The following is a 27,472-nucleotide window of genomic DNA, read 5'->3' on the forward strand; positions in this document are numbered from 1 at the left end:
TCCATGTGCTACTATGGTTTGTCTTCGGTGACTGGTTTGTAGCTATCCGTTTGGGAGAGATCGGTTGAGGAGGAGGTCCTTGATCTGCCTTTTGAATTTTTTGTAGGAGGGGTTAGTCCTGATATGGACTGGAAGCGAGTTCCATATTTTTGGCGCACTTCTTGTGAAGGATCGAGATGCGGTTTTTTGTCTGCGAGATTTCGGTGGGATAAGGAGTAGAGTGTGTGAGCTCCTCAGGGTTCTTGACTGACCGGCTTTCTGGAGTTTAGCAGCCAGGTAGGTGGGTTTCCTTTTGTGCAACACTTTGTATGTGAGGCAGGCGGTTCTGAAGTTGGCACGCATTTCAACAGGGAGCCATTTTAGCTCTCTGAGTGCAGGTGAGATATGATCATATTTCCTTACTCCGGTGACCATTCTGGGTGCTGCGTTCAGAGTTGATCTGAGTGGGGCAAGCTGGGATTTTGCTGCTCCTGTAAGGGTTGCAATCCCGTATTCCAGTCTGGACAGTACCAGGGATTGTGTACCTTGTTTGAGGTTACTTGAAGGGATGAAGGGTTTTATTTTGTTGAGTAGTTTAAGGTTGAGGAAGGCGCTCTTTGCGGTGTTTTTGATGTGTTTGTTCATGTCTAGTTTGGGGTCCAGAGTGATTCCCAACGATTTTGCAGAATCAGCTAGGGTGAGGTTGTGGTTGAGAGCCTCGATGGCTTTTATCCATTCTGTGATTTGGGGGTTCTCCTCTTTGTTGGAGATGAGGAGTATTTCCGTCTTGTCCTGATTTAGATTGAAGTGGTTGCATGAGAGCCAGTGCTGGACTTCTCGTAGAGTGGTGTTCAGTCTCTGGATGTCTTCGATGGAGAAGGTTTCCAGATAAATGTGGGTATCGTCTGCATAGAGGTGGAAGGGAATGTTGTTTTTTTTAGTATTGAGGTAAGGGGCTCCATATAGATGTTGAAAAGTTGTGGGGAGGGTACTGATCCTTGGGGAACACCCCTATATATGGGGAGTGGGTCAAACGAGAAGTTCTTAATTTTTATACTGTGGGTGCGGTTCTGTAGGTAAGAGGTGAACCACTGCAGGACCACCTCCTCTACTCCTGCCCTTTCTTGAAGTGCTTTGATGAGTAGTTTGTGGTCAACCGTTTCGAAGGCTGCCGATAGATCCAAGAGTATGAGTAGGCAGCATTGGCCTTTATCCAGAGATTTGGGCATATCGTCTATTACATTTAGGATCGTTGACTCTGTACTGTAACCTTTTCTGAACCCTGATTGATGAGGATCAAGAAGGTTGGTGCTGTCTAGGTGTTGAGTGAGTTGGAGGAAAACACATCTTTCCAGAATTTTCGCCAGGAGAGGGAGGTTAGAGACGGGTCTGAAGTTGTTCAGATCGTTTGTGTCAGAGCCAGGTTTTTTCAGTAGAGGAGTGGCTTTACCGATTCTGAGACAGTCAGGCATGAATCCAGTATTCAAGGGGCTGTTTATAATCTTAGTCCAGTGCGGGGCTAGGCTTAGTTTGAACTTTGGCCAGTTGGGCAGGTAGGGGATCCATGACGTGTGCTGAGGGTTTGCTGTTGAAGATCATTTTGATGATCTCTGCTTCAGAGATGGGGTTGAAAGATTTCCATAAGTTATGAGGGTGCTTGGGTGTGATATCTTCTGACTCAGTGGGCGATTTACTATCGTGGGGACTGCTTTATATGTCCAAGTAGAGTTCTATCTTGGAGATTTTGTCATTGGAAAAATTGGCAAAGTTGTCACATAGGTCTTTGGAGGCCATAACTTGTGTCATGGGGGGTTTGGAGGTTTGTTGCCTGATGAGGCTGAATAGTTCCTTAGGTCTTCTTTGCTTTGTCAAGGGCGTTGCAAAAGAAGGACGTTTTTTCATTGGTTATGTGTTTATTGTATCTCCCTCTTACTGCTTTGAGTCCATCTCGAAGGATTGTGGACGGGCTGTTTTGCCACAGTCTTTCTGCCGCTCTTAGTTCTCTTCCTTCTGAGTTTAAGTCTGTATTGAACCATGATCTGGAAGGAATGTTTCTGGCTCTTTTTAGTTTCAGGGGGGCTATTTGGTCCATAATGGAGGTCATAGTGGTGTTGTACTGAGAAGTGAGTTCAGTTACTGAGAGTTCACCCGTGTGGATGGGGAGAAGGGGGCTTACCCTCTCCTCCAGGTCTACAAGTGGAATTTGACTTAGATTTCTCACCCAGCACGGAGGGTCCGGAGTGCAGAGTTGGTCTTAGATTCTGTGGTTTAGGTGGAACAGAATGATATGGTGATCCGACCAGTCCACAGGCAAGGTGAGGTCGATGGAGACAGTATCTGCATGAGCGATAATGGCGTCGAGGATGTGGGTTTTCTCTGTGCAGTGTTGTGTGAGATTGAGGTTGCTTAGGAGATCATTTAGGGTTTTGATTAGCGCGATGTTTTCATCTTTCCAGTTTAAGTTGAGGTTGCCTAGAATTATGTTGTTTGAGTCCTGGAGTGAGGAATGAGTTAATAGGTCGGTGAGGTGTTCTCCGAAAGATTAGGTATTTCTTGGCGGATGGTAGAGGAGATGACAAAGTAGTGATTTCTTAACACTCATCTTAATGTTTGTAGTAAGACATTCGAGAGAGTTATATTTGAGGGCATCGGTTTCCGTTACGGAGATTCTGTTCTTATGCATAATTGCTAAGTCTCCACCCCTCTGTTTGTTTCTGTCTTTGTGTATGATAGCGAAGCCCGGGGACACAAGCATGTCCATAATTGGGGGAGAGAACCCGTTTAGCCAAATTTTAGGTGATAAACGTGATGTCAATGTCATGTGTAAGGATGGTCTCTGCCAATTCAGTTGCATGTTTGGAGGCCGACCTGCAGTTAATGAGCATGCAGTTGGTGTTGGTGTTGTCAACAGACAATCTACAGAAGCAGAAAAAATATAAAAATATTATTTTTAATGATACTGCCATTGGAACTAAGCTAGCCTAGACACCTAGCTTCCATATCTCCAAAACTCCTGAACCAATTTACACCAAATAACAAAAAGCACTCTTTCTGACCTAAAAGCTAGCTGTCTGCCAAATTTGATGTAATTTCATCCAGCAGTTCGGGTTGTAGTCTTCTTCAAAATCCTAAAGGGAATTAACATGGGAAACACTTTTTTTTTACCCCTGCCTTTTATCCCCAGCCCCCTCATGATGGATTGCCTCAAAACTTTCCATACACATCTAGAATTAGTGGCTCACTTTTTTGGGAAAATTGCATGAAGATTTGTGAAATGGTGCTAAAGTTATACGCAAGTCATAAAACACTTTTCCTTTGTGGAAACATGGTCCTAACCCCCCAAAAAAACAAGTGCGGTCTCCCGCGCTTGTTTTGAAAAAAACTCCTGGTTGGGCCAGGTCCTGGGGGCATGAGGGTAATTAAAAAAGCAAGTGGACTCCAACAAACCAAAGTATTGCCACTACAACTGTAGAAACATAAACTGGTCTCCTTCAACCCCTTGAAGTAGCCAACGTGCGTATAGGGTGAAGCATCACATAAACTGATCTTGGCAATAAGTGCATCTTTAAAAAGGCTCTTGTGAACCCTTGAGTTGGCTCAGACCTCACCTAGGCCAAAAGTGGTGTCGCCCCGAAGTACACCGCTCTTGAGCTGCTGGAGGGTGTCCTGGCCTCAACTCTCTCGCCCTCCGAGTTCATAGGGTTCATAAACCTTACTTGTATTTTCATAAAGTGGTTCTATTACAGAAGCAGTATGCTTATAAACCTCTTTCAGACCCAGGTCTAAGTAGTGGACTCCATAAACCAATGCTCAGTATGACATCACCTCTTGAGGTCCAGATAAAGGAGGCTACAGGGACGTTATAGTTAGCAAATAACATTAAAACAACGTAGAAATTTACAGAAAAAACAAAGGTTACAGGGACGTTACAGTTAGGCTCAGATTTCACTTGCACAAAACTGTTGAAATTCAGCATTTATCGTTACCTGAGCTAACTATAATTTATGCCACCGCATATTACCTCACATATTACATCACTCATGACATGGTCAGCGACATCACTGAGTGGGTGTGTGAGTGGTTGTGTGTGTGTGTGTGTGTGTGTGTGGCTGTATGGGTGTGTGAGGGGGTGTGTGAGTCATTCTGTGGATGATGTCATCAGTGATGTCATTTGAGATGTCATCAGTGATGCCACTGGCCATGTCATGAGTGGTGTAATATGTGAGATCATATGCAGTGCATTGCGGTGGCGTAAGTTATAATTAGCTCAGGTAACTATAACTGATGAATCTCTATGGTTCTGTACATGTATAATCTGAGCCTAATATTTACGTCCCTGTAACCTTTGTTTTTTTCAGTGAATTTCTATGTTTTTTAAAATTATTTTTTCTAACTATAACATCCCTCTATCATTTGTTTTTGTATGTGAATATACATATATATTTTTTTTTTTTTTAGGGTAGTCTTTCAGAAGGGGGCCGAAGAAAAAAGGGGGTCACAAAATGCAAAACCCTGTGCATTTTCCAAAGACTTTTTAAAAGAAGCACAAACGCAATAACTGCTTGATGTAATTACACCAGATTTACCAGAAATCTCCATCTAGGCCTGCAGATTCTGCTTTTTTCGCAAATTTGTTTAGTTGTTTTTGAGACCTAAGGTTTAAACATATTTGTATATCTAGACGGTTGAGTCAGCGAGAGCCCTAATGTAAAAATAGAGCATTCTGATTGGCCAAAGTTTTTTCCCATGGACCATATTGCTCAATGGGAGTCAGACTTTCACGGGAGCAAGCCCTCCGATTGGCGGCCAGCAACATGAGGAAAATATTGCTGGCAGCCATTACAGGACTCGGGTCTCAGTCGCCCTGCCTCAGTTGCCCTGCACCCTGCCCCTCTAGGCCCCATGGGGGGGGCCCAGCAGGACACACCCAACAAAAAAATAAAAAGACAATCAAACATTTTTGGCACAATCAAGTGGGAATGCCATGGGATCGCAGCAAAAACAAAAAAGGAAACAATAGCCGCTATTTCTTTAATATATAAATGGGGAGGGGGATCAGTAGGGCCCCATCCCTGAGTCAATTTTGGTCCCTGGGTACCCCATCTCTGGGGGATACATTCTTTATTTAAAGGGGGTCACGCAGCCCTGCTTCCTGAGCCATTATAGGACCTAGGGGCCCCAATTACCAGAGCCGGCACACATATGGATGCAAACAGAACGTCGATATTGGAACTGTAGTTGCTTCCTGCATATGCAGATGCTAGGCTCTCACGTGCTGCTATGATCAATCCTAACCTGCAACGTTAATTTGGTATCACTCCATCTCCACTCTGGGAATCTGAGCAAACAGAATGTTTTGAGCAGTTAACTGGTAGGAGTACCTTGCAGGGAAGCCTTTCGGCAGGTGGGTGCCATCGCACACAACGTTAACAGCTACCATTATGCCTTGATCTACCCTCATACTTGAAAGAGTATTTGCAGGGACTGCAGCAATTTGAACTGTTGTCTTTGTGGCTCTGTCAGCCATGGAATTCCCTAGAACTTGTATTCTTACAAGCTGATGTTTCAGTTTGTGTATTACATGAGTCTTTGGCAAACACTCTTTGAGTTTTGCCACCTGTCCCCAAAGCGTGTTGTGCTTTATAGTGTACCCTGTGGAATCTCTGAATCCAATCTGGCTCCAGTAGGGTAAGTACCCATTGTAAGATTGGACACAATACTACAAATCATACACAATCAGTGGGGGGAATCCGAGATCCGCATTCTTGAGTGTCACAATCAGAGCCCTAAGTATTATCAGCTGTGCTGTACAATCACCTAGTGACTGTGTGCAGGTTTTGTGAGGGCAGAATTCACCATCCTCAATCCTACCCTTAACAGCAGCGCCTGCTACTGATTATTAGTGTTTTGTCCCTATGGCAGGCTGTGCAGAACTGTCAGCATAGATGAAGGAATCATACTGATCAAGAGGCATAACTTCATTAGGCAGAGGGTAGTCATTTTCCTATTGAAGGTATGTTTGTGTTTGCAGTGTAGAGTCAAATCTGTAATCTACATCTGATGCAGTGAGCGAGCTGGCCCACTGTATCTATCGTGGATGTAAAGCCTTAGCGTTTGGAACACTGGCCTTTGTGTCAGCATCAAGGGCTGGAACCGGAGTCACAACAATAATGCGTTTCCCCATAGCCAAGGATCTTTCTCTCAATACAGCAGTCTGCTCCGCCATCAAAATCTTTTCTGTTGGTGCAAAACGTATTTCAGCATTAGTGTATAAATTTGATTTATATGCAATTGGTACAGTGTCCTCGTTAAATGTAACATAGGTATACCCTGATGCACCTGCATTGATACAGATCACCAGGTTTATTGTGTTTACATCTGTGTGTAAGTGTGTTGAAGATAGCATGTCAGCTTGTACTGAACGTAGGAGTTGTGTGTGTACAGTTGCCCAATGTGTACTTGAAAACTCTGGAGATATCAAGTCATAGAGCTGTTTTACCCGCTCCGCATAGTTCTGTCTATTTTCAGAAAACCCAATATTGATTGGAGCTTTTTTAAGGTGTTGGGTGGTTGTAGAAGAGTACACTTCCTGAGAAAATGTGTCGCTATTCTTTTGCCTTCACTCAAAAGATCATATCCTGAAAATAGGACATTGAAGTGAGCTATTTTCTATTTTTTGAAGTTGAATTTGTAGCCCATGTAAGTAAATACCCAAACTTTGTGATTCACTCTTGCCAAATGCTTTGAAAGTTCATAATCTGTCAGATATATGTAATTGACAAGGGACAATGCCTGGTCATCATATTCTTGCAAACGTTCTGCTACCCGGGCTGAAAACAACTGTGGGCTATTCTCATACCCTTGAGGCAAACCACAGAACTGCTTTCAGGACCCGAGCGCACTAAATGCAGTCAAATTCCTGCTTTCGGGTGCTATGTTGTCGCTGAAAAATCCATTTGAGATATCAAAAGTGGTTTTGTATTTTTTCCGCACTATGTTGTTCATTACTGCCACACTATGCGTGTTTTTTCACTGCGAATGTACATGTAGCTAAGGTCAGGTGTAATTTAAGATCAGACGATATGAATGGACAGATTTCATTACCGGTAACAATGAATTATTCATAGGGGAGGTGCAACTTTCTATTACACCTTGGTACTCAAGTTGTGTATCTCTCTGTTTTTTTTGCCCCGTTTTTAATGAGGTATTGTCTTTGAGGTTGTGAGGTTGACCTCACTGGTATAATGTGATAAGGGGTACCGTCCTCCCACCCCACATGGGTACAGTATAACGTAGAAGCCAGCACTAAAGCCCACTCCTTGACGTATGAATGTTTAAATGCATCGGGTGCGAGGTCGGAAAAAGCTGGTGAAATTACAGTTTCTCCGTCAATGGGCAATCCATCACAAAATTAGGATGGGCAATCTTTTTCAGTCAAGAGAATATTGTAGCCAAATGACAAGTTCTCTCAAGAGAGAACATTAATGTATCTCTATTCATGTCCCCCTCCACTTGGAACTGCATCTCATATAATCAATGCAGGACACTCACCCTTGTGTCCAGTGTTTCCAACTCGACATAATCATTCAATGCTACTGCCACCAGACAATCCATCAGGTTCCAGCAAACTGTTGTGACTTCTGCTGTGCTGTCCAGCATGGCCGGAGCCCACTTTCTGTTCAGAAGCAGTGTCCTCAATATCCGTGGCAGGCTTGACTTTTATGCTTGCCACTGTCTTCTTTTTGAATTGAGGTTTGGACTGTTTACGTTTATGTTCCCTTTTTATTATGTATTCAGAAGAGTGTTATGAATCATTTCACATACTTCTCGGATATGCACTGTGACCGTCCTCCTCTCTCCGTGCATTTTTCAGATGAATCCTGAAAGGAGCAAGGTGAACGTGTATAAGTATCCTGATACCTGTCAGGCGCCTTAATATTGTCACAGTTATGCAGGTTATAGCAGTTCTCAGTGGCTTCTTGTTGAGGAGATCCACCCTGTGACTTAGTCTTTTCTCTTTATGTCTCTTATTTTCCCACTTCTTCTCAGAAAATTTGAGCTCTTTGCTCTTAATTTGTGGTTTATTAGGTCTGGCTCCCAAATTATCTTGGCCTATTGTTGCATAGGTTTCCTCAAAAGGTTTTTGGTAACTCACGCTCCTGTTCTCTCGAACCAAGTTAGTGAGTGATTGGCGTACTGCCAATGCTGCTGCTTCCCCTTTAATGTTGCTCAACCTAATGGCGGACACTGTGGCAAAATTGCCCATCAGTATACTCCTTTAATCCAGACCAGAAGTTGTCCTGCACTCATTTTGAATCTGTTTAGTCACCTCTGGCAAAACACCTAATGAGGGTGTACCATGTGTTCTGGTATATACTGCAGCAAAGAATGTACCCCAAGTAGTACGGTCTTCCACCAGAGAAGACATCCCCATTGGCAAGCAAATTTGTGTTTTTCCCGTGGTCCTGTATGGGGAAACACTACGGCAAGCTGACTAGTTTTTTGTGCAATAGAGAACTGAATTTCCTCCTGTCTGACAAGAATCTTACCCATGACTGCATTGATTATTTGTGGGCTGATGCCTGGTGTAGCCAATTGTGGTTGTGCATCTTGAACAGCCCTTGCAGGATTCATTGTCATTGTTCGCATAACGAACTGTGTCAGACACCTTTTTACTCTTAATAGACTGTATATAATCTAAGTAATTGTGGTACTCTCATATTAGTTATGTTTGGATGTGGAGTGTAGCCAGTCAAGAGTGGCCATGTTGCTCACTCGTTACTAAGGTGACCTAGTCTAACTTCTTCTGTGGTGTATGGTAGGGTGCCGTCAAGTCAATTTTGATGTTCTTGGCATGTTAATGGTCTTTCTAATGCTTTGTAAGCTGTATAGTTATTTGGAACGTCAGTTGCAGTGTAAGTGTGAAACAACCATGAGCATTAATTTTGTGTTGGGAATGTAACCCATGAATAGAACACCTTTGTCCCAAATGCTTTGTGAGCCTTATCCACAAAGGCAACAGCCCCACCCGTAAGTGTGAGATCATGCTGTAACAGATTCTGAGTAACTACATGCCTACAGTTTTCAGGTATGTTTAGCGGCGCTCTTTCAGCCATCAGAATATCTGGAATTCAGAGAGCGAATCACTAAGGTCAGATCCCTTGAAATGTCAGAGCTTGTAACAACCTACAGCCAATACACAGGGGTTACCTACTCAGCTAAGGAGAATTTTTCCCTAACACTACAGACATCCCTGGTTAAGCGGGAGTAGTGGTCTGTGGGTCCACAAAAGAAAACTAGTCAGGCAATCCATTGAATAAAAATCCAAGCTTGAACGTTGGTGGCGCCATGCTGTACTGCTTCTACTGTCTCAAGTAAAAGTTTGTATTTGTTGGACAACATAAATGTTGGACTGGCACAAGAGTGATTCTGAGCACTCCTCTGGATATGTTGGCCTATAGTCCTGCTAGCTCACAGTGAACCATCTGCACTCCTAACCTACAGGGTTAATATTGTGTATGCAACCTCAGAGCATGACAACCATGACTCCCTAAAGAAATCGTGGTAACAGATTTAGAACCCTTTTGCTCAGCCACTTATGCATACCCAAAGAAATACACACCTTGCGGTTTCAATATTTATTGAACCAATGATTAGAAGAAGGAAACATAATAATGTGATTAGCATTATGAGAATGGTGAAAAGGATGAACGATTCAACCATTTTGCAGATTACAGAAAACTATATGCTTGCGTACATGTACTGTAATATAGTGTACACCTACCTAGCTCATCCTACCCTATTGTGTCTAAAGGTTGGTGGATCTTAGAAATCCCTATCCGGGTGGTCTAACTCCCCATTACCTGTGGGTAGCATCCCTCACATGAGGTGACAGGAATCAGCTGAGCTGGAAATCCAGCATGGACCGACCTCTCAGTGCCAGAGAAATGCTCCTCTGCCTAAATAAAGGCTTCAGGTCTCATGTATAATAACATTTTCCATGTTGTCATGCCAAAGCCCCATTAAGCCCCTACTGTTTATTCTATTATGTTAGTTCTGTCGCTGAGCAGCCAAAAACAAATAATCTATTGGTGCTAAACTTCGCACTTGTACAGAATGTTCAAGGTGTCTCGATAGAGTGCCAATGAAATGGTGTTGTGTGCAAAATCAGTCTGAAGAAATTTTATCCCAAATATGCAGGCAAATTAATGTGTGTCAAATGTTATTGTGTTTAGGGATTGAAGGTAACTTAAGAAAGTGTGCATATAAAATGGAGATTTCTTAACAGGGCCTAATACCTTCACAAGACAAGGCTTTGGTTGATGTATGCTGGATCTTGGATGTGCCGGGCTTTGTAGGCATGGGTCAGCATCTTGAATTGACATCTTTTGTGGACAGGGGGGCCAGTGAAGTTTCTTGAGGTGAGGGGTGATGTGGGTTTGTTCAGGGATGTCCCCGCTGAGTGCTGTATGGTTTGCAGTCTCTTTAGGAGGTGTTTGGTAATTCCTGCATAGAATGTTTTGACGTAGTCCAGGCAGCTGGTGATGTGGTTATGGGTGGTGGTGCATCTGGTGTTGTCAGGGAACCATTTTAAGATCTTTTGGAGCATGCGAAGAGTGAGGAAGCAGGCGGAGGAGACTGTGTTGATCTGATTTTTCATTGTGAGTTTTTTGTCCAGGATGATATCGAGGTTTTAGGCATGGTCTGCGGGAGTGAGTGAGGGTTCTAGTTCAGATGGCCACCAGGAGCACGGGGAGGTGTCGTTCCTGAAGGTCAGTACTTCTGTCTTATATGTCTCAGTCAGTTTTGTTTGCATCCAGTCGGTGACGCTGGTCATGCACATGCGGAAGATGGCCCTTGTGGTTGATGGGCCTCCATTAGAGAGAGGATGAGCTGGGTGTCATCTGTGTAGGAGATGATGTTCAGTCCATTGGTTCTGACGATGTTGGCCAAGGGGGTCATGTAGTAGTTGAACAGGATAGGGCTGGGTGTGTGGTGGGGCATGGTGCTGAAGGCTGCTGAGAGGTCGAGAAGAATGAGGGTGGCCGTTTCTCCCCGGTCTAGGAGGGTTGTGATGTTGTCAGTGCCTGCAATCATGGAGGTTGCAGTGCTGTGGTTAGTACAGGATCCGGATTGGGAGGAGTCCAGCAGTTTGTTGTTCTCCAGGTGATTTGTGAGTTGGGGGTTGATTGCCTTTTCGAGGACTTTGGAGAAAAGAGAGAGATGGGTCGGTAGTTCCAAGCTCTTTGAGGTCATCGGACAGTTTCTTGAGAAGGGGTTTGACTTCAGCGTGTTTCCATTCTTTTGGGAAGGTGTCTGAAGTGATGGATACATTGAAGCTGGGACTGTGCTCATTGCTGATGGTTTTGTTTCTGAGATTGAACATGTGGTGGAGACAGGGATCCGTGGGTGCTCCTGAGTGGAGTGGATGGAGTGCATGATGGCTGTGGCGCTCTGTGTGGTGAGCTGGTCCCAAGCTGTGATCCAATGACAGTGAAAAAATCCCTAAAGACATGTTTTTCTGTTTACAGGCTATCTCTCCGATAGAATAACGCATGGGTATCTTATTACACTTAATAGATGGTAACTTCAGTCTGGAACCAGACAGAGAAATGCTGCTTTCACTCAATTAAATTGCAATTTAAAATCCTCTTAAATGATAAAGTCAGCTTTGAAGTTACAATTTTGAAAATGTCACTCTTAGAAATTTTGGCTTCTTCTGCCCAAACTAACTGTACCTTTCTGTCAATGTCCTAGCTCACATTACTGTGAATGCCTCTCCTGTTATGGGTTGTGTATTTGTTCAGACATTCGGACAAAAGAGGCCTAGGTGTGAGGGGAGAGGGCATTCCTGGCAGGATAGCTAGGGAGGAGTTGTACCGTGCCAGGACTGCACTTCAAGGGATCCTGCTGCAGCATACACACTTAAACCAACATCAGGCCTGCCCTTGTCTTTGGCAGCCTAGACATTTCAGAGCCAGGACCAAGGGAAGGGATAGAACTTGCCAGAACCAGTAGGCCAGGGAATTCCCTCATACATAGGCTGCCACCAGGTTTAAAAGTGATACTTCCTAAACCTTTCATCAGAACACTCATGGGCATGTGGAAAATTCAGAAGAAGGACTGCCCTGCTGTCTGCAGAAGGAAGATTCAACTTGCTTGCATTCAACCCAGGCTGCCCAGAGGTGACTCCAAGGGTCAATTGACTGACCTCCTGTTTGAGCTATAGGGACACAAACAGCTGACTAGCACCAACTGGACCTGCCTGAGCCCTGCAACTGGTGTCTGTTGGAATGAATTCTGTCCCCTAAGACGTGCCTCCGAGGTCGTGTACCTTTGGCTGGCATAGAGTGTAAACCTCCCATAAACAATGTGAAGATATAGAATTTATGGGCTATGCACAACTACAAAGTGACCTCTTCATGCCAAGAATCAACGGGCAACGTGAAGCTCCAGCAGGAAACGCTCTAAGCGCCAACTTAGGCTGTCCATTAAAACTGTCAGCGTGAAACTGCAGCAAGAACTGCACTTCATGCCGTCAGCTCTTCATTTCAATTCAAAGACCATTTTGTTATGCCCAACCAGCTCCTCGTGAGACAATGACCTCTTTTCAGCTCCGCCAATGTGTACGTGTGGACTTGAGAAGATAGTTCTCCAGTGGGACAAACCTGGTCCTAGTATCTGACCTGTACTCAATTGCAGTCGGCCTGTACTTGTGACTTCCCCCTAGTCCAGAGCTACCAGATAACGATGACTGGCACTGTATGCTTTTTGAAGCTATTTTCCCCTAAAACTTTAAAAAATCATATCTCCGGTTCTACTGATTGGTTGTTTGTCCTCATATTTGTTATCTAAACTAACTCTATTGTTCTAATTTATTTTGCCATTGTATTGATGTTGGCGTTTTCACTTTATTACTGTTTGTGTGCTGCAAACGTACTTAACAGAGTTCTTCTAAGTATAACCGGACTGCTTTTGTGCAAAGCTACCAGAGGATTAACAACAGGTTAACTTATCGTCTTTTTGTGGTTCACCCTGATGGGGATTGTGGTTATTGTTTTAGTATGGTTTGACCCACCTCTACCAATAACCCATTTCTCATTGACCTGGATAATTCCTGGTACACAGCCATTCCAAGACAACAGGGATAAGAGTATAGGCAGCTGCTGGAGAGAGAGGATCCCAAAATAATAGTCAAATTGAGCAGGGTTTTTCAGTTTTTTGTAGTGAAATTTCACATAATTATATAGAACATGTAAAACCATGAGCAATTTCATAATAATCATTTTGCGGTATCTAGTATGAATATAGAACCCAGATGCATACATCACATACAACATACAACATCGCACAAAATACCAGCAAGAATACTTGCTTAAGGAGCAATGTTTCCCACCAGACATTTTCTGTGAATTTGCAGACTTTTTTATAATTAGGCTTTTCCAAATGTTCTGCATTTTGCAGGTGTAATAAAGATTTGACGCATTCCTAGTAAGGTGTTTAGCATGGAGTAGCAACACTCAAAAAACAAAAGACAAAGGATACTGATCCTTCTTGCCATGACAAAAACTGTTAATGCATTACTTTTACATTGCGGATTTTACCACATTTAACTTATCGTAACATTTTTGCATTGTGGTAGTAGTCTCATCAGGTTTTTAGGGTTCAGAATTGGGTTGTTGTAAAGGTAGTTACCGGGTTTTAAGTTTCAGGGTCAGGCATAGTTTTTTAGGTTTTGAGTCAGGCTGTGGTAAGGAGTACAAGGGGTTTTTAGGATTCAGGGTTGAGTTATGGTATCAGGTCGTAAGAGGGTTCTTATGGTTCAGCAATCTGGAGAAGATTCTTAGGGTTTAGGGTCTTGTTGTGGTGAGGAGTGGTAAGGGAGTTTTTAGATGTTAGGTGCGGGGGATGCTTGGGGCTTTGGGGTTGGTTGTAGTAAAGGGTGCTCCAGGGGTTTTGAGAGATTAGGGTTGGCATGTGGTAAGTGGCAGTAAGGAGGGTTTTCGGTTTCAGGATCAGGTGTCATTAAGGAATAGTAAGGAAGTTTTTATGGTTCAGGGTCAAAGTTGTGGTATGGAGTACTATGTTTTTTCTAGGTTTCTGGGGTGGTTGTGGTTGAGGGGGTAGTTAGTTCTACTTATTTGTAGCATGGTTTGAGGAATGAGTAAAGGGTGGGTAGCATTCAAATTTTGGGAAAGCATTTTGATATTCAGGGATTTTTCTTTTTTGGGGGTACACTTTTTCATTACTATAATTTGTAATACATTTTTAGTGACAGTAACAAGGCATGTAGGGGTTACGGGTGGGTAGATATTTACATTTTGGGACATTTTGTTGGGTGTTTAATGGTGCTTGGTTATTTTACATTTTTTTGGGCACACTTTTAAGTTGTTTTTAATTTTTATAATTTTCGGGGATGGGTAGTAGGGGATTTAAGTTTAAATGGTTTACAGTTTTTTGGGGTGCAGAGCGTCTGGCTACTTTTGATGAATGAACATTAGGGTTTTTATAATTAGTGATACTTTTAGGACCGGATAGTAGGTAATATAAGGTTTAAATGAGGGAAACATTTAATTTGTTTGGACTTTTTGGATTGATCAGGATTCTGGGGATTTTATATTTTTGGGTGGAGTTCTTTAACTTTTTATATTTTGTAATAAATTTCAAAAGACAGAACTAAGGTATCTAGGGATTAAAGGTGGGTGGTGCTTTCATTATTGGGGCAGCTTGGGGCAGTTTAGGATGTATGGAAATTTTATATTTTTCGGGTGTACACGTTAAGGCTTTCATAATTTGTATTAAGTATCAAACAATATGAAATAGGGTATGTTGGTGATATGGGTGGGTAGCGTTTAATTGTTAGGACAGTTGTTTAGGGGATTAGGTAGTCTTGGGGTTTGTTGGGGTTTGTGTTTACTGTTTTCTGTAGGGTGTTTACCAAAACATTCCAGTTTAATTTAACATTATATTAACACAAAAACAACACACCTCTTATGAGTTTTATTTAATTCCTTTATTTATATATGTGTGTATGTTTTTGTGTGTGTGAGCATATTCACTTTATATTTTTAAGCTGCTTATATTTTGCTTAAAAACATTTACATTCTTTAAATCAGCATTTGTTGAAACTTTTTTCTCCTTTTTTCCGCAAGTATCCTTTCATACCTATTTTGAGAAGTATCTTTTTTATATTTTACTTCTGCATTTTTTCACATTTCCTGCTGTTTTGTCGCTTTCTTCAGTCTGTGGAGTGTTGAGGTCATATAGGGTTCTGTAGTCGCTGTCAGGTAAAAAAAAAGATTTTAAATGTTATTGCTAATTTAAAGTTTATTTATTGTAGGGAAAGGCTTACATTAGGTACTATAGCTATAATTTGCAGATATTATGGTCAATTATGTTTGTTTTGAAGTCTTCCTTCCCAAAACTGGATGCTGGATGTTTTGGCTCTAAGTCACATGGATTTCTGGAATGTACTAGGTTTTTAATGGCTTCCTTAAATGATGTTTCTTGCCATAGGATATATGATGCTATAATTTGGATTGTAAGTGGATGTGGAGTACTTTGCTTCTCATGATGTCCTCCCTAGTTTTATTTCTCCTTTAATAAAGGAGCTTTTTATATTTCTAAGTAGACTCTTCACTGTCTTTTCTTTTGGATTTTTTCAGGAGAAATTTAGGTGGACATCAATATTTCAAAACGTTTACCACATTTAACCCTGGTATATTTTGGCAATTCGAGGAGCATTTTATTTAGAAATAATTTGCATCATTGTGAGTTTTTTGATGATTTGAGTTTTGGATTAAGGATTTGTCCACATTAAATCAATTTGGATATTCCACAGTTTGAGATGGAAGTACAACACATTCCCCTGATTTTGAAGGAAGGACATCCAAATGTAAGTAAATTTAAATGAGTACTTCTATGTAATTGGTTGCTCTAGGATTTTTTTCTCCTGGATTAGACTTGTATTTGATGGTGTTAAATATGTAGGAAAAAGGCAAGTAAACAGAAGCTAGTTAGTATCTAATTTAGTATTGCAGACAATATGTGTGTATTCCAGTTAGAGAACTCTGCTAAACATGTCAAGCTGTTGTGATCTAGAAAAGGACTTTGATTCACTTCTTTCCTTTTTTTAAACTTTAGATTTCCAAGAATTGATGGAAGCTCTGTGGGGTTCTGTCATTTGGAGATGCAAAGGCAATATGCCATTCTTCTATGGCATTGTTAACCTTAACACCTCCCTCCAAGCAGGTTGCGTACTAGTTACAGCATTTATTGTTAAACCATGGTAACCTTCTGTGACCCATCCTGCTTAGATGGTGAATCCAGATGTCTTCAAAATAATTTAAAAGAGGTGGCAAATGTTCTACTAGTTCAGCAGGTACACAAGCTAAAGCACAGAGCATTCTAACCCCAATTTGTAATTAACTGTTGGTCATGTAATCTACAGTTAGGAAGGGTTTGTGTATTTGTGTCAAATAGCTTGTAAGGAATTGAAACTACATCCCTGGTTTCTAGTTTGTGTGTATGCTCTCCTAATAACTTTGAGAAAAGCTGTAATAAATGGGATATTACTTGAGAGGCGTGAACTTGTCTGGGTGAACCACAAAAGTAATTATATAAACCTTTGCTTAACTCTCTTGTAGCTCTGCACAAAAGCAGTCAGGCTTAAATTACAGATAATGTGTAAAGTATTCATGCAGCATTCAAACAGTAATAAAGTTCTAACACAAAACGAGAAATCCAAAAACAATTCAGAAAAGTGAGTACATTTTCAAGAAATAAAACAACATCATAATGACAAACATCCAATAAGTAGAAGCAGAGTTATGAATATTTAAGGTTGCACAATTATTTACACTTTTGCTCCCATGTTTTGTTGCACAGCTGTCTTTCTTAGGTGTTTCTGAATATCACAAGGTCTTAGCTGTGTACTGTATCTTCAACATGCTTCAAAACTGGATTTTAAAGTGATGACCTCTGTGCGTGATTAGACTATAGTTTTTCCTTTTCCCTTTGTTGAGTGGTCCATTTAAGACTTGGTGTTTGGCTTCTATATCTGTTTTTGATTAATGTTATTTGATATAATATACAGTTTTATCATGTTTTGTGTACTTTAATGGTTTGTAATAACTGAATAAAGTTGATTATGCGCACTGATTGTTTGTTATTTACACATGGTTCACTTATTTTAGAACTCTCACTGCGCCGACACTTGTAGCAACTTTCTTCACATTGGAATTGTCTTTTTCCTCTTGATTGCACTGAGTAATTAAATCTAAGAATTTCTTGAAACATTGATTGAAATAGCAGGGTCATTCTATAATGCAAATGTACCAAATACTTTTGAGTGCTTTCTTTGGGAACATTGTTGTACATATGACCTTCATTACCCTAGGGAATACAGGGTTTCCCTTTTCTTTTTCTGATCCGAACGCAACAATAGCTTCGTTCTTCTTTGAGACAGAATAAAATTTGCCTGTTTCATATTCTCTGATATAGATTTCTTTCAAGCTGTTTGTTGCAAATGGAAATCAGTTCAATGTAAACAATGCAATACCTTTAGGTATTTTTCATAATTTAACTTTAATATGTATACATATTTTGTCAGATGCTTACCTTATGTTGGTTTTCCTTGAAACTATAGTTGTTTTTCTGTACCAGTGGTATTGATTTCCATCAGCAATGTTTAAGGTTTCTTTTCTGTGATGATTTTCGGTGTTTTTAGGAATTGGGTCAGAGTAGAGATAAAGAAATGTTTTTAGTAATGATTTTTTACATAAAAGGCTGTTTTCCCTGCAAAAAAAGTAACCTTGATTATTTTTTGCTTTATTATCGTTTCAATTTTAAAAGAAAACTTGATGTGCCCTGTTTTTGATTAAATAAATGCCATTAGTTAATTAGGTACATGCCTGTAACACAAAAGTGGTCAATTTGGATAAATAGTTTTTTACAGAGAATATCTAAGGAAGTGTGGAATATTGTAGCAAAGAGTTTGTTTCTGAGGTTTGTATTTTCTTTGAAACCTGCACTTTTTTATCTATGTCTACCAGGTTTGTCAATGTTGGAAACAGTTGTATGTTGCTTATCCTCGCTGATGTGTAGGTGGCACTGTCGTGCAGTAGTAGCACTGGTCGTTAGGGCACTACTGCTGAATCTCTTCATGACAGTAAATTGTGCAAACTCTGATATATTTTTTAGATATGACACTTTTTCAAATACAAACTACCTGTTTAATTTACATTTGACATTGATGTAAAATATTTAACATACATGTTTTTTGTTTAAAATATTTAATTTCACATTCTAGATACAAATGTGGAGTAAACAAAAGCAGTGTAAAGACTTCTGATTAAGGGCCCGATTCCGATCTCGTTGGGAAAGCCCTACGGCCGACTCGGTCCCGTAGAGTTTTCCAAACGACTCATGTTCCTGGGCTCCAAGCGCCCGACTATGGTGCAAGTATGCGTTGACTGACTCGGGTCGCACGGAGTCCCATTGCCATCTATGGGAGCCTGATGCACGTTGTGTACATAGGCTTTCGTACATAAAAAAGATACGTCATGGAAAAGGACGGCCCCTGTCGCTGGGACGCCTCGGTACCCTCCGCACCGTGCATGCATGTGTCGGGGGACGGTTGAGTCTCCCCCTGTGACCGACTCATCAGGCTACAGGTGAAGGGGGACCCGCTACAGCCCCCCCAAAGTCCGCTTCCCAAAGCTTTTTCGAGTTGGAGGCTCGAAGTCGATACGCGTGCATTGTCATTGGTCGCTTGGTACTCGGACCCATTGCGCTGTACGAGTCGGCCAAGTTGTAGTCGTCTGGAGGGCTTCGCTGATGGGTACGAGTCACTCAGAGTGTGAGGCGATATTCACATCATACTTACTCGCTCGTACGGTGGGACAAGTCGGTCGGAGATCGCACGCGCGACTCGGACTCGCTCCTGAAGGATGTGCCGTCAGGAACCCTTCCGAGCGAGATAGGAATCGGGCCCTTAGTGGTAAATTACACAGACATATATGATAATGTGATGCATTGAGATGCATTGTTAAATCCACAATATAAAACACCACAATGTGAAGTACGTTGATGTAACAATTGATATTCAAACAGTCCACTGCAGGGAACCCCATTCGCACTAAAGCTTTTTAAATACATAGTTCGAAGCAGAATCCTAAGTAGAGTACACTGTTAGTACAAACAATGAGCTTAGTGCACTCTGATAGTTGCTATGTCACAAAGCATCCTAAACGAATAGCATCCTAAACCATCTAAAAATGTGAGAAAGAATTTAAAGATCCCTGTTTGCTTACTTGACACCAGCTCGCCACAAAAATAAACTTAAAATGCAAAAAACCCAAAGACTAATCTAATCCTAATAGTTCACTAAAATCAGGGGCATCTAGAACATTAGAGTTTAATGAAGCCAGAAGAATATGCAAGAAAACAATTAATAAACTGTGATGACTGAGTTTACTTCTGACACAGAACTGGTGCCGTATCAGGAATCCAGACACACCACAAATGATGAGAAAGAGGGGCAGAACTAGGCACCGAGAAGAATGGTGGTGCAAGAGGATTGGGAAGACGCGAGCCTGCTGTCATCTTATGTTGACACCCAATCTCCCTCAGATGGTGGGTTTTGAGCAGTGGAGATCACAGTGTGCTCCCCAGTGACATCCAGACTGAATTCTCTCCCACATATGAAGAGGAATCCCTCTCCTACTGTGAGTGTGGAACCAGAACTGTACGTCTGTTTTGCCACTGGTACACACCGGTTCTACACAGGAGAATACACATTCCACCACACCTGCGCAGATCTTATGGTGGGCCAGAAAAGATGATGTGGCGGGCATGTTGATGAGGAAGGCAGCACTTGTCAACTACCACACTCAAGCTCCTCTTGGAGACCTTGATCAAAATCTTGACCTTGGCCTATTCTACGTTGCTTTCACAGGGACAAGTGAGAAGCCTCTTAGCCGCAAAATTTGAACTTAAAACTTTATACACAACTGCAGCTGAGAAGTACCTCTTTCATATCCAACAAAGACCCTATTGGAGGGGGGGGCAGGTAACTTTTGGCTTCCCAAATTTGACAATTGAAATTATCTAAAACTATCCAGGCCCTCCGTAGTTCATAGGGGCATCTCCTGACGCTCCAAACTGACATAATGAAGAGAATCCAGAAATACTATGAAGCCCTCTATACATTTTTTGCCCCCTGAACCATGACTGATACAACAGCTTTTTTTGAGCATCTAAATCTACCTAGATTAACCTGGGACCAATCTGCTATGTTAGAAGGAGAGCTAACCACAGAGGAAGTTGCTAAGGGGACTAATGACATGGCCACTGGCAAGGCGCCCGGGAAGGATAGCTTTATCGGTGAAATTCTACAAGATAAGTAAAGCGGCGGAAGTGCTGGTGTTTGTTTCAGCATTCAATGAAGCCCTCCATGCGGGGCATTTGTCCGCCGAGCTTTTTAGAGGTTGGATATTGCTAATCCCCTAAACAGCTAGGACCGCCTGATTGCCCCAGTTATAGGCCCAACTCCTTAATAAATGCAAATGTTAAAATACTCGCTAAAATACTGGCTTCCTGCTTGAATAAAGTGATCTCCATTATGGCACAACCCTCACAGGTGGATTTTGTACCAGGCTGTTTATCGACGAGTCTCCTACATACCCTCTCCCATGTGGTCTGGCAAGTGAAAGGTGGCCTCGATGAAAAGATTCTCTTATCCTTGGATGTTGTAAAAGATTTTTACCTTGTGTAGTGGGGCTCTTTTGAATGATGGAGAGGATGAGATTCGGCCATGGATTCCTTACACTGATCAACAGCATGTATCATAATGCTATGGCATCAGTCATCTGTGGTGAAATTGCCTTCCAACGCTTCCAAATACACCATAACACCTGGCAGGGCTGTCCCCCATCCTTGTTGACACAATAGTTGTCTGCATGTTCATTGGTAAAGAGACCTTGTGTTTCTGTTCTAATCTTACTGTTCCCTTTCCGCATCATCCTGAATAGGTTGGTTAATTTTGAATTACCTAGTTTTCTGAGACTGTTATCTCACTGTTGTACTTTATTTAACAAATTATTGTTCAAGGAGAGATCGCTGGAGGGCCTCTGCCTATGTTGATGTTTCTTCCTTCAGGTGCACAGGAAATCTGACTCGTTCATACTAATTGAGTTCCTATTTTTATTCCTCTCTTTTGATTTTAGTTTTCTCAATGGGAACCCACACGCAAAATACTTGGGTAGTTGATATTGAAAGGGCCAGGCCCATAAGGTTCTGGACCTATTCTAGAGTCACTATCCAATGGTTCTTTTTAGCAGTATGAAAGAGTAGAGAGGAGAAAATGTGTTATTTTCATCAATCAAATCATCCAGAAATCTGTTGGACAACAAATGACCACACACAACTCCGTACGGTTCGTTAATTTATTACAATGCCAAAAATAACGGGACATAGAGACTCCTCAAGATGAGCATATAGAAATTCACGGGAATCAGCATAAAGCCAAACCCGCGCATCCAGTTTAAACAGTGCAACATAAACAAAACAATTATTTCAAGAAGTAGGATATAGAGGATCAGAAAGCATGAGTCTTAGTTTCCCTCCATTGAGCCTAGATGAATGTAAATCATTAATCTATCCCTACACGAACGCTAAAATGACATCCCTACTTAAGCATCTTTAGGGAAAAGAACTAAAATGTGGAGTCTTCCTGAGAAGTCTCTCCACCATATAGCATTAAGCTATTGAGGCAGAGATAGCACAAGATGGCATAAAGCTATTGGATCAGAGCTTGTTCTAAGATGCTCTCTCTCTGAAGGCAGAAGGAGAAATGGGGCATCTTCCCTACTTCCAACAACACAATGTTGAAGAGAACTTTTCCAAGATCCTTTGCAGATCATGCAATCACTCTGGGTACCGTCCTGAAGGTAGTTTTCCATGGGGCAGCGATGTTCTTCTTCTCACCACATTTGTTCTTGGTTCCCAAGCTCACTCCTGTGCAAAGGACAATGGCCTTTCATTATCGATTCAGACTGTACGATGTAACTTTTTCTCCCCTTGCCTAACTAATGAAACAAAGACATTATTCTAGCTAACAAGAGTGCTTCTTTCACCTGCAACCACAAAACGTGAGAAAGAACAAATTCCCCAGCACACATGAAATTCAAACTATTAATTCTAAAGCTAGAGTTTCCAGGAAAATGCATTTCAGGCCTACAAGATTCAGCTAACATAAGAAAACTGCATGCGAACTTTACAAAATTGCATAAGAAAAATAAGGCCCATTCAGATAATACTTTTACCTACATGTAAAATGACATGATTAATAAACACATTTAATAAATGAATGTCAGTTTCACAAGTGAGCCCTTCACATTACAGTTTCCTGCTAGTTACATTCACTTTCTACGCTAATTTTCCAAGTTACTATTCAGTGGACTAAACACATCACATTTCGAAATTCTAACACTTCACGTTAATATGACAATGGATTATATGCAGGTGCCCTCTAAACATGTGATTATAATGCACCCCTACAAATAAACTCCAATTTCCGCTATATAAATATGATGTTAATCACTGACCGTGCTGATTTTTGCAACTGAGCAGGCATATGTTCTGTGTATTAATGTAAGACTCTGGGGAGACCTTATAGACATGAAAGTGGGCTCTAATCCTGATAGAGACCATAACACCCTTTGTGTTAACATGAAATCCCCATGGGTCGCTCTATGTCATCTAGAGAGCGCACAAATACTAACCACCACTAGAGAAGTCGCCCCTTCCAATTGCAAAAGATTCCTTAAGTGGTGCAAGGTTGCACCCCAGAAACTCAAAATTGCTGGAATCCAGCAAGCTTTATTCTTGAGTACTTCAGCACTCCAGGCCGCAGCTATGGACCTAAGGGGGAAGGTAGACGTCCCAAATGTCCATTCTCGCTTGGTGGAACTAGTAGGTGCACACTTCTTAGCCCCGAGCAAGAGTAGCAGGCCCAGAGTGCCTACTAAAGGGCCTTACTCGTGGTACACGAAAGACTGTAGGCACAAACGGCAGCTCCTAGCCTCAGCAATTAGAGACATGAACTGCCCTCTGATCAGGGCCACCAGGAAGAACTATAGAGCAGCTCTGCACCAAGCAAAGAACACATGGGACGAATCACACTGGAAGGAACTTAAAGAAGCAAGTTTAGCTAAGAATAATAACCTATTTTGGACCTTAGTCTCCAAGGGTAATAGGGATAATGCCTGTCCACTTCCCAACCATATTCCAAGCCACGTTTGGCATGACCCCTTCAAAAAGCTTTACTCCGCACCGGACACTAGGCCACTCGAGGAGTCATATGATTTTCTCGATTTATACAGTGCTGATAATAATAGCGAGCCCTTTATCCTGGCTGAGATCGAGTGTGCAATTAGTAAAATTGTTCCCGCCAAAGCAGCTGGGCCAGATTGCCTGCCCAGTGATGTCTTTCTTGCAGACATTATAAATTGGGCACATTACATTTTTATCCTTGCTGACGCAATTGCCAGTGGCAGTCCAATACCGGAATCTTGGCAAGGTCCAGAGGTGGTTCCGATCTATAAGAAGGGCCCAAGAGAAGACCCCTCAAACTACAGACCAATTATAGATAGACGCTATGCAGAAGGTCTTCGGCAGAGTTCTGCTACAAAGAATCCAATTATGGGCACAAGACGAAGACATCCTCTCCCAGTAACAGGCTGACTTCAGGGCCCGCACAGGAACAATTTACCAGGTTTTCAAGCTGCTACTCATATACTGGAAAACAGTGATAATTGGCAAGGGCAGTCTCTACCTCGCATTTATCGATCTAAAGACTGCCTTTGACCTGGTTCCCAGGAATAACCTGTGGCAAGTGCTTAGAGACATGGGCATTCCTCCCCTCATTCTTAATCTTCTGGGACGGCAATTATACCCAGGTGAGGTGGGGCATACAAGGCCAGCTGACGGAGCGGGTCACTGTGAACAGGGGAGTCCGCTAGGATTGTGTCATGGCACCCACCCTGTTCTCTCTTTACGTGAATGGGTTGGTCAGTTTTCTGAAAGAAGATCCAGCAGATGCACCAGCCCTGGCGGGCGACATGGTATCAACGCTCCTGCTCACTGACGACCCCCTGATGGTGTCAAAGACCCCTGCAGGAATACAAAGAATGCTTAACAGATTTCAATCTTTCTGTGATTCCCGGAGACTGATTATTACCACTACAAAAACCAAGATCATGACATTCAACCCCCATAAATCATTCAGAAGCAACCATGTGCTGGGTGGGGCTCTCCTGGAGATAGTCAGGACCTTCGACTATCTTGGCATCAGACTCTCAGACAAAATGTCATGGAGGCCCCACCTAGCCAAGATGCTTCTGGGCCATAAACGTTTGACTGTAGCACTAGGGAAAGAACATCATTCCTCACAAAGTAGACCAATTGCACGGGTGCTCACAGTTTATGATGCCAAAGCAGTCAGCACAGCTCTTTATGGAGCTGAGCTGTGGGGGTTTGATAATGTTGAGCACACCTCCAGATCTGAACATAAGTTCCTGAGGAACTTGGTGATGCTTCCCCGTAGTACCCCCCGACACCCTTAATGTTTGATATGGGTAGACGGCCATTTAGAGATATAGCAAAACTGCGCCCACTACTCTTCTTTGGCGGACCCCATAACTTTTAAAATACACCGAAGCACTTACAGAGGTCATACACCTAGACGTTAATCATAAAATAAAATGGATCTCAAACATCAGGAAAACTCTGATAGCATTGGGTCTTCAAGGACATTGGGGCAGGCAAGACCCACCGAGCATAGAGGAAATCAAACAGACATATTGGGACAGGGTGGTCAGTCAGGAAATTAGCAAGCCCAATGTAGGCAAACTGACGGAAGAATTTGTTTTGCATAAACAGACCAGAGGCCTTGAGCCTTACTTAGACATCATGCAGATACTGAGGGACAGGATGTTGTACATGCACTTTAGGTTCAGTATGCTTCCTGTCCGTGCACTAACTGCAAAGTTTCACCTACCTAAACAGACATTAGTAGACTGTCCCTGTTGCAGTGCCTGATTAGAGTGTGTCTCCCATGTTATGTTTGTTTGCCCAGCTTACAAAGCACCACGGTCGAAATGGTTAAAACCTATCTGCCGTCAAATAGGCACATTGGACCATCGGGTCGTTTTGCGTATCCTTAGGTCAGATGCAAGAGCCCTTTTTGCATGTGGCGTGGCAATTTTGTTTAGCCACGCCTCGATAATTAGGCAAAAAGCCCTGTCAAGAGAGGCTTAACATCCCTGCGCATGAGGTAGTGAAGCAGTAAAGAAGCCTCTGCAGTACAAAATGACTGGATAACCCATTAACAAGGATACATTTATGCACTGACACTTTATATTAGACTATCCGTCACCTGGAAGAAGGTCCCAACTAGTCCCTACTGCACACGTCCCCGGGGTACCATATCATGGTCTTTATGATGACCGCATAAGGCAGGATGATGTGACTGTATTTTCTTCCCCCATTTGGTTTTTTAAATGTTCTGTATTTAAATACTCACGTTTTTAATCATGATCTTTTTATAAATCTTAAACTTTAGTTTTTGACAACTGTAATATTTTTTGTGATGCATATGAGCATTCTCTTAAACTAGCTGTGCATATTGTTGGGGCCCATTTTGTATCTTAAGCTAATTTTGCACTTTTGTAATTGTTTTTTACATTTTTATGAAGCATTTATGACACAATTTTGTCGAAATAAAGCATTTACTACTACTACTACTACTATTAATGTGATATTTCACAAGCTACCCTGAAATCTGTATGTTGGTTTTTACTTTGTTCCTTGTAGCACATGTCAAACTTTTTTTTAAAATAACGATAAAAATAAATGCCAGGTAGAGCCAACACTCGAAATGACACTTGGAATATCTGCAGGCAATTCCAAGATGGCCACCATGCATTACAATTTTCTTGGAGTTGTCATTTCACAAAGATCCAAACAAAGTTGAGGCTTCTCACATCCATCTGGTCACCACCATCTTGTACGATTTCAATAAAGGGAGGAGGCGTGAGTGAGAAACCCACATTAATTCTCTCCTAAATCTTTAGAAGGTGATGTGTCCCAAGGCTCGGTCCCTCATATTATTCTCCTCCTAAATTGAACTTACTAATTTTCCTGCTTCATCTGTAGCCAGTTTCTTAACTGGCATTGCATCTTTCCCTCTTTCTCGCTCTCCCCACCCTCTAATGATAGGAATCTGGGAGTCATTTTTAACACTGAAATCTGCATTAAATCCTTTAACACTTACACTTTTGACATATTTGTGCCTCTTTAAATTTTCAAAATATACTCTTACCTTCACTTTCAGACACTGGAAGCTCTCACTGACATCCTAGCCATGAACAAAACTCAATACAGGTAGTCTCCTATAATATGCATTTGCTTTCCACCCTGGACAAAGCTTTTCTATCCAGTCCCTTTTCATTCTTCACTTTCTCACCTCTATTTGTTCATTACTTCTGTAGCTCCTAAACTGGAAGCTTCTCCCAATTGCGGTTGGAGCATTAGAATAGTTTTACTGTTCCTTACTGTCAAGTTTTACATCGAAAGTGGGTGGGCAGACATGTAGCCATTTCTCCAATGGTCCTTATTTCCCAGGGCAGTGAAAGACGTTTGACCACCACATAGACAGAGTAGTCTTGCCATGTCCAAGCTTACAGTGAGCCCACAATTAAATTTGGTGGGCTGACTACTATATTAGGGGGAGGGAACTTGGTCACCACTGCGGCGGAGCACCCGCTCCACAAATATATAAATAAGGCCCTTAGTCTTTTAATTAGGGCTCAAAATCTTTCAGCAGGGCATGCATGAAGCTTTATCTAAAGAAGTTGCTTTGAAATCAGACACCTTTGATGCGAGGTCCCTCTGATGTTGCAGAGGTTGTGGAAGATTGTAAGATCCAACTTTTCAGAGCTTCTGGTGCAGCTCCTCTTGGTCAGTTCAAAGGCTCGCAGAACCTCAGAGACATCACTTAGGGGCCATAACTCTCTCTAGCAGAGGCTACAGCAAGGTCCAGTCCAGTCAAAATCCCTACTGGTCAGCTGAGCATTTCAGGAAAAAAGCCGCTTCCATCTTGCTGTGTCCATGTAGTACACAGGATGCTTTTTTCTGGTCCAGGGAGGACCTGGCTTGGCAAGTGGGGCTGGTCTGCTCCCATGTGGAGCAGGGTCAAGACTGATTTGCATATGGCTGGGTCTAAACTGGGGTGGCATGGTGAGCAAAAGAAGGATGGATTTAACCAAGATCTCTTGACTGGGGTTGACTGTTTTGATTTGTTCTGCATTCCATCCATCATTTGTGTGTCTTTTGCTTTCTTGCCCTAATTGCACCGGGTGTGCCCAGACATGTGTCCTGGGCTAACTGTGCCACTGGATTCAAGCTAGCCTGAATGATGAGGGGTAAAACC

Source organism: Triturus cristatus, chromosome 2_2 (genome assembly GCF_964204655.1).
Source record: "Triturus cristatus chromosome 2_2, aTriCri1.1, whole genome shotgun sequence".
NCBI classification, from domain to species: domain Eukaryota; kingdom Metazoa; phylum Chordata; class Amphibia; order Caudata; family Salamandridae; genus Triturus; species Triturus cristatus.